This window comes from Drosophila tropicalis, unplaced genomic scaffold (genome assembly GCF_018151085.1).
Source record: "Drosophila tropicalis isolate 14030-0801.00 unplaced genomic scaffold, ASM1815108v1 contig_1009, whole genome shotgun sequence".
Taxonomy (NCBI): Eukaryota; Metazoa; Arthropoda; class Insecta; order Diptera; family Drosophilidae; genus Drosophila; species Drosophila tropicalis.
The window spans coordinates 132,861-141,787 of record NW_027172367.1 but is presented as its reverse complement, the minus strand read 5'-3'; the positions used below and the strand labels follow the sequence as shown (position 1 = coordinate 141,787).

The following is an 8,927-nucleotide window of genomic DNA, read 5'->3' as shown; positions in this document are numbered from 1 at the left end:
CATTTTTATGGTTTTTGTTGTTTCTTGTTTATTGTTTGTTGTTGTTGCCCAATGCACGAGTCCGAGTGCTACAATTGCGCACTTCAAAACCAACAATTGTGCCACGGGTCGTGGCAGTCGCCTCTAATTGTCTGTCACCCGAAGAAGATGAAAAAGAGCTGAGAGTGAGAGGGGGAGAGGGAGATGAAGATCTATGTATACCCTGTTCAGCCCCCATTCCCCAGGCCATGGTTAATTATGCGCACATTATGCCCAATGAATGGGCTGGCGATTGCGTTCAAGAGCTGCAACATGAAGTTGGCGGATCATTGGGAAATACTCGAGCTCGGGTCCCCGGGCTTTTGTCTGAGTGTCTTCATTTATTAGATTTCTTTATGGGCCCACACGCCCCAGCCCCAGCCCCAGTCACAGCCTCAACCTCAGCTCATCTCAACAGATCTTACCATCTCTATCGCACTTTCTTAGACTGTCTCTGTCAGTCTTTGCTGTTGTTGATGGCATCATTTCAGCAGCTTTTGTAATTTTATTTTGGCTGGTGGGAAGTTGCTGCTGATGCTGCTGCTGCTGCTCCCTCAAAAAGAGTTCGTCGCTTAAGTCTTTCGTTTGCACTTTTTTATTTAATTATTTATTCCATTTTATGTTAATTGAATGCGTGCCACACATGTGCCACAAGCATATGCCAGACATAATGGCAGCAATTGATGGCGTTGGCGTTTTCGTTTTCATTTTCGATGTTGCTGCTGTTGTTGTTGTTAGTGTTATGGCTGCTGCTATTGCAGCATCTAATAAAAACGAGAATTAATTTTCAAAAGATGCTAATTTGATTGATTGCATCTATTTGGCAAATGCCAAAAGTTGCAATGATTATTGCATGGGAATTACTCTTCTATACAACTTCTGGGAGTGCTTTGAGTCGTAGAATAATTATTCAAAAATCCATCGGATGTGACTTAAGCTAAATTAAACTGGACCTCTTTACCTTATGCAACTGCCAATTATTATTTGCCATGGTACCAACAGCTAAACAGCAATCTAACACACACAGGACACTATCTCAAAAACATTAAGCAAAAAGACATAACACGGATAGACCAAATAAAAATTCTACGACTTGGATTAGGTCACACAAGACTCACTCAACAACACTACATTAACCCGAACGACATAACACCCTGCTCAACCTGCAACTCAACACTTGAGCTACACATGAAAAACTGCCCTGCAACCCACATCAGGGATGAAGTCCTTAAAAAATTATGCCCAATAGCAACCCTGGCAAACCCAACTCCAACTAAGCTTTCCCCGATAATCGACTACCTCAAAAAAACTAACTACTACCACATCCTAAGGATTGAAATTTAGAACGCAGTCCTCGGTAGATGAGTTGTCTAAATGGCCCAGTCATTTGGGCAACTGAACAACGAGGATCCGGGTTCGAATCCCAGGCTAGTGTATGTATGTAGATTTCATCTAAACCGAAGGCCTTAGTTGCCAGTGCTTGTAAAATATGGTTAGGTTGATGGTTCACAATTCAACTATATCCTATACTTATAATAACAATAACAATAACATATTATTGTTAATAACAAATTTAGATAATACAACACTAAATGTAAAACTATGTTAATTTATAAGTATGTTTATCTGTAAATATGTAAACACACACAAGTCAAGCAGAAGGCCCAAGCAGCTAGCGCTTCAGTGATTCATTTCTGACTAATTTTAATTAGTCCTAAGTCTAAGATAAATATTTGGCATCTTCAATAGGCACAGAGTTTTAGAGCATCATAAACTATCATATTAGATTCTAAACGCTTCTTCATAAACAGAACTGTCACTAGCATAAAACATATCTTTACTTCAAGTTTTGTTGAACTAATTATTGATTAACAAGGTGCGATAAATTGAGTTTCGAATATGATGCAATTAAAAATTGGTCTTGTTACTCATATTAATACTTTAGTCTGGAACTTACTAGTGATCCTAAACAAGTGACTTAACACCCGAAAGGCCACGCCCACTGCGGGCAGGGGACGTTGCCATGTCAATATCGAAATAAAACACGTTTCTGATTAAGGTGTGGTTCCGATCTCCATACAAGTGAATGGACTAGCGTCGATTCTATATGATATGTGGAGGTAAATTGAAAGTCGTTTGCCCATTTAACAGACTCTTCCTTTCCTATAAACTTGGTCAAGTTCATGTGTTTCCTACTTCATCGTTGAGCACTTAATTAATTTGAAGTCTTTGGAATTCGTCATTTCCTTTCCTGCCCGGTAAACATTCGATGATGCGGCCAATTGGGGCATGCAAATTGTCCAGAGATGCTGCTACCAGCCTCCACCAACATCGACGAGTTGCCATTAAATAGTTTAGGCCATATAAAGCCAAACTAATTAGCTTCCTGTTTAACAATCGCCAAATGTGGTCAAAACCACATCGCAGCAAGTAAATAAACAATTTAATTATAAATAAATAATTTCAAACAAATGCCTCGTCCGAACACAGAGATCCGAAGCCCATTTACATAGCTTGTAAACGGCTTCGCATGCGGCTTTCCCACTGTTTCATAAATAAAACTCAAATAAATCAGCCCAAAACAAAGTTTAGACAAGTTCAAGTTTTCGTAAAGCGCTGTCAGTCAGCCCGGCGATTCGACGTTCTTACGCACATATAAGGCAACTGGACCATGTGGCAAAAGTGAATTTCAATTTCAATTCATTGAATTTGAATTCAAATTTAAATTTGCATCTGTCTGACAATAAGTCGGACGACCCACGCGTGCCATTTACAAATGGTTTGTTATGGTTCTCGAATTGTGCTTGTCTTCCCATTGTGGGGATGCCCTTTTATTGGCTTCTTTCTTGACCCCCCCACCCCACCCGATTCTTGGCATCCTCCACCCAAATTATTTAGCTGAAAACGAGCCGAGTGTAACTCACAATGTTTTCAAACCTTTGACGAATGATAAAGGCATAATTCTTATTGAATTCATTCTTTTGGAGTAACTTTAATCAAATTTAATTTTACTAGAATTACTAGATTATATGTTTGCACACGATTTTCATGAAGTTATAAAATTGTAAGTTAAAGACGGACTAGATGATATAGAGGTCCTTACTTGACGCAACAAAACCGTTTGGTTTACAAATTTTTTTCCCGTCTGAAATAGGTGTTTTGATGGTTTAAAATGTTTAAATTTTTGCCGAGGAGTCTTCAACACCTGAAAAGTGCCAAGTTTGGGTTAATAAAAGAGACGTATGTATATAGCATTAAAGTGGACTATGCAGCGATGAGCTACCTAATTGTCAATAAAAGTGCATAGTCCTTTACTAAGGACTAATTGTAACTACATCGAGAGGACATCGCTGTATATTTGACTCTCAGCTCTACCTTTTTATTGTTGTGTGAGCTGCAACCACTATCAATTAGTGGCTAATAAGTGTCTTAGAAACAAATTGAACAGGTATTCAATTAAATAAATAACTAGTCTTGCCTAGTCTTTACCTACATTTAATCATACATTAGATTTCGAATATGAAGGAGTGTGAAAAACTCTTTTTATCTTTGCTTCATGTTGAAAACTTTCATTTTCGACTGATTTACCAACCGCTCTCTGGCAACCTGTTATGACATAACTCAAAAAACGATACTTACAGAGCTATAGAATCCAATGATCGGCATCGACATTTTAGAGCCAATATTAGCTAAAGGTTTTGGTTTTATTTTAGGCTTTTACGCTTACGTTGATGTTGTCAGTTGGCCAACTATTGGCTGGCTACTTATTTATTAAGCCGACAAAAATGGTTGTAAAAAAACGATCAGCTAAAGGAAATACTTTAAATTGTTTTACTTTATCACAAATGTATTTTTCTTGTTTTTTTTTTTTACATTAATTTCCCGAGAGTATTTTGACATTGATCAAAAGGTTGAGAATCAAAAAGTCATGACATTACAATACTTTTTCGTTACCCACATGTAGTCCTGATATGATGGATCATTCTCCTATGGTACTAAGTGATCTGGCTAAATGAGATAAATATATTTATTAAGTAAATCAATGTGGCCTGTGTTTATATGGAGTCAGAGCCTTTATTTAATGCACAAGCATTGGATTGGCTAATTTTAATGAAAGTGGAACTAAATGTGGTCAATTAGTCCTCATTCGCAGACTCAGTTTGTTCTCATTTGGTCCATGCCTTTCCAGTCCAGCATTCATATAGATGGTTGAATTGTGCAATAGCCTTTCATTAACAGAAAAGTTGCGTTGGTTGTCAGCCAGACAAGGCATCACAAAAATTCGCTACTTGCTCGTTGCCTGCCCGCCTGCTCGGCTGCCCTGGTTTTGGTCTTGGTTTTGTTTTTGGTCTCAAACATGTAATAGCTCTTTAAAAGGTTGCAACTAAGCGCACACTCGAGGCTCGAATTGGGTCAACACAAAGTGTTATTATGTATGCAAGCAGCTAAGTAACCAACTTGGAAGTAACCAAGTATTTATAAAGCATGTAGGTAGGTGCCGCCGCTTGAGCTTTCCCAAGTCGGCTGCCATTTTGGCGTCATGCCACACATTTCGGTGTCCCGGGAGATGCACACTGATTAGTCTAAGGCTAAAGTTTAAGCGGTTAAACGTGAAACCTTAGTACAAACCTCAAACACATGTATGTATATTGGTCGTGATTTTGACGTAGAACACCCAATTTACTGGTAATGTCGTCTCACAATCAATTGAATCTGACACATTGACAAAACGCATCAGTTTTTCTCTCATACACGATAGGCTGTTGTTACTCAAAGAGTGTCCCATTTGACCTTGTTTTAAAATTAAGAAAACCATTTACTATTTACAGACAATGAATTTATTCAACAAGCCAACTTGACAGGTTACAGGTTACATGCGAGAGGTAATTCTATTAATCGGTGAGGCATCAAATCCAATTCATTTATACTTATGCAGTTTCATGCAAATAGGAATAAAGGACGATTGTAAGATATATTTGCCAGCCTAGAAGAAAGAACACAAAATTACGCGAAAATTCATACATATTAAGGTCCTTGTCATGGAGTCAAAACACACTGACTAAAAACACCGTGTACCATAGGAAGGAGAAAATGGATTTGTTTTATATAAGGAACATCTCAATCTGCCATAAATGAAACCATTTCTGCCATCCATAATTGTTAGTACAGGGTGGGCCATTTAAAGTGTAAGGATTTGTTTTTGCAATAGCAAAGAAAAAAAGGAGAATTTTCAAACATTTTTTTGAAATTCATTTATTTAGGTCCAAGGAGATTTGTTCTAACTACTTTTTGAATATGATATCTAGTAAATGACCGCCTCTGGCCTTGAAGCAAATGTGGCCTTTTTTCGGCATTTCGCATCACTTTGCACAATGTTTCGTCCGATGTGGCAGCAATTTCTTGTCGGATATTGTTTTTCAGCGCAGCCAGGGTCCTTGGTTTACCAGTGTATACCTTGGATTTTAAATATCCCCATAAAAAAGTCAGGAGGCGTCAAATCAGGTGATCTCGGTGTCCAGTCATAATCGCCGTTTTTCGATATTAATCTTCCGGGGAACATTTCGCGGAATAAATTGGTCGTGGCATGCGCTGTAAGGCATGTAGCGCCGTCCTGCTGGAACCAGTAATTATCCAATTCATTTTCACGAACAAACGGCAATAAAATATCGGTTATCATTGTCCGATAACGCTTCCCATTCACGGTTACCGTTGCTCTATTTTCGTTTTCAAAGAAGTACGGGCCGATGACTTTATCGGCATGAATGCCACACCGCACAGTCGAAAAGGGGTTGCGTTTCGATGAGTTGAGGGTTCTCAAATGCGCCTTATCAGACATTATGATTTTTTGACAAAAGCCACGTTCATTTTTGGCCATTTCGAAAAAAGGGCACATTTTGCGTTCAAGGCCAGAGGCGGTCATTTACTAGATATCTCCTTGGACCTATATAAATGAATTTCAAAAAAAAATTTTAAAAATTCCACTTTTTTTTTTTTTGCTATTGCAAAAACAAATCCTTTAGTTATACAAAATCTTTAAACAAACTATGAACTTTTTTACATAATCTTCAAATCAATTATAATTTGAAAAAGCTCACCCTGTGTTACCCCACGAGGGTCTTGTATTCTGGCTTCGTAAACTCTTTAAAAAGCCAAATCAACGAATCGACAAGAAAACGAATAAAACTCGTGTTTCTCTGCCTTTTCATTCAAAAATTGCTTCATTTAAAGGAAAATCAATGACAAAATGTTATTAAGGAAATTATGCATGGTTTAATTTTGCGAATCGGTTAAGAACTGGCTTATTATAAACATTGGACATTTCCTCCAAATGTCTCAAAAATACTAAACAGTCTAGGAGACATACAAACAGTCACGACAGATGGATGTTTAAGTGGACAAAGGGACGCGGTTTTCATCTCTAATTTAGATCTATTGATTTCACTTTATTTAAATGGATCAACATACTTGAGGGCTTTTTCCCAAGACTCTTGAATCTATATTCAAAAATCCTATAAAAATGCAAATAACATTTCTTTATCGACATGTTTCTACGAAGGACAAATAATTTGTTTTGCTTGGTCAACAAGTTTCCCAGCCATGGGTAAGAATTGGAATTGAAGTATTTAAAAACAAACCCGAAACTTTTAAGTTAACAATCGAACAAGTTCTGAGCAACACCCAGGAGTCGATTAAACTTAATTTCAAAATTAAGGAACAAAGTTATTACTTACACAATGGAATTAAATTTAGTATTGCCAAAGGGTATCCCAGAGTCGCACCGAATGAAAGTGGCCACCGCATACCCTGTACATATATCAGTAATGAAGAGGTTACATTTGTTGAGAACTTGTCTTCTCACCCTCGATAAAGCAATTATTATTAATACCCCGCCAATAATTGACAGTATGGACAGTATTATTGTAACGCTGACTTTCCACTTGGGATAGCAAAAGATCCAATTGTCAGAATTATTTTGGGCAGAATCGTCGGATTGTTTAACTGTTATAGGGCATACTCCATTTGTACTTTGCAAAAATGAACCAAAAACTTCCACTTACTACATATCGCCGCAAGCATCTGAAAAATGCCCCAAGAGATTTGCAAGCCAGCTAGAGCCTTGCAACCTGTCTTCAGCTCGCATGTGCAACAACATTTTTGGACCAAACACATTTTACAAACTTGAGGAAAAACAAAAAGAAATTTGATTTTGACTACCAACACGAAATAAACTAAAAGGCTTGACTGAAATTTGTCAACTAAAACAACACGTACTACAACCCGAACTATTTTTAACTATCTCTGTCCCTAATTTCGAAAAGAGTGGATATTGAATCGCCCATCATTCGCCAAAATTGTCTGTTGTAAATAAACCTTTTTATATTCATATATGCGAATGGTATCGCAAAACCGAACCGCCTTATTACGTCAAGAATTCCTTGTAGATTTGCATGGGACCTCCAGTTTTAATCTGTTTTCTCAAAAAGTAGGCGACGCACTAAAAAAAAAAGGCGAGTTGCATAGTTGCCATAAAATTTAAGAGTAAAGAGACTACACTCATATCCAAAAGCCAAAAAACAAAAGCCGGGTTAACCTAAAGTTCGCATAACCTTGTTAGTGTTTCTGTTGTTCCTACCCCATCTAAAGGGAATCAAACATTTCATCTAAATGGAATTACTGCTAAATCTTAAGCTGGATATATTTCTTTGATAAACATAACACACATTACACAATTGACCTACAACCACATTACTTTTTATACCATGCACCAATCGGGTGAAAGCAGAAGGCGCCAAACCGATAAAATACATATATTCTTGAGTCCGTCCGTATGAACACCTTGTTCTCGAAAACTATAAAGGCTAGAGTCAGCAGATTTGTTATGAAGACTCGTGTAGTACGCAGAGAGATCACATTGCTTACACCAAAATGTGTTAAAATCGGAATGAACATAGCCAAGTTATGTATATAAACGATGTAAGAGTGTTCGCTAGAATGTTAGTGCTTGTAAGAGTAAGCGAAATTGATCCTGGTATCCGATGGCGAACTACTTTATTTTTTATATACTTTTGCAAAAAGAGTATATTAATTTTGGTCAGTAGTATGCAACGCATTGAAGTAAGCATTTTCGACCATATAAAGTACATATTCTTAATCAGGACGACGAGACGAGGTCATGTCCGTCCGTTCCTCTGGATCAACGCAAACTCCTCCTAGAGGTGCATGTAGGCTTGTATATACTGTCACGAACAGTGACTTTTCTTAATAACTTCGTTACTTTTGACGTGATTGCTTTCAAATTAAATATTTGTTGGTTTAATATGTCTGTTAATGAATGTTCCGAGTTTGATAAAGATCGTGTGACTATATACATAGCTCCCATAGGAACGATCGGTGGAAAACAGAGACTTTTGTCAATAACTTCGTTATTTACAATGCTAAGATTGTGGGCCGTTCATTCTCAAACATTAGACTTTTTAGGTAGGTAAGGAAGGAGTAACAAAATACTTTGACGTGGTCGAAGTTAGCACCTGCCCTTTGGTTTTTACTTTAAGTTTCCCGATAACAAAGACTCTGATTTAAATTGTTTCATTGCATTTCCTTTTTCGAACATTTTTTGTTTAGACTTCTTAATATATGTACATATACTGCATTGTACATTAAGTAGAGTCAGGAAACTTAATTTTTTTGTTACTACATTGAATTAGTGAGACGAGCAGCTGTTGTGAGTCACTTAATGAGGATGACAGGATGGAGCTATAAAACTTAGACTCTTAAAGTTTGAGCTTAATAAGAAAAATTGACATTTGTGAAATAAACTTTCTGCCTTAATCAAATCTTCAAGTAATTCTGAGTTTATACAGTTTTGTCTATGGTAAATGTTATATACCCTTGGCAGCTATTGAATATTA

General features: G+C 37.2%; 1 long non-coding RNA gene across 3 annotated transcripts; it reads right to left on the bottom strand.

Annotated features, from left to right (window-relative positions):
• Positions 1-4,867: 4,867 nt before the first annotated feature.
• Positions 4,868-7,285, bottom strand: LOC137579958 (uncharacterized). Of its 3 annotated transcripts, XR_011032919.1 has the most exons (4): positions 7,077-7,285; positions 6,878-7,017; positions 6,750-6,822; positions 4,868-5,002 (listed from the first exon to the last, which is right to left on the bottom strand). It is a non-coding gene; the product is annotated as an uncharacterized lncRNA (long non-coding RNA). The 3 variants fall into 3 exon arrangements; XR_011032914.1 differs by having other exon boundaries at positions 6,750-7,017; XR_011032926.1 differs by lacking the exon at positions 4,868-5,002 and adding an exon at positions 5,258-5,959 and having other exon boundaries at positions 6,750-7,017.
• Positions 7,286-8,927: the final 1,642 nt, after the last annotated feature.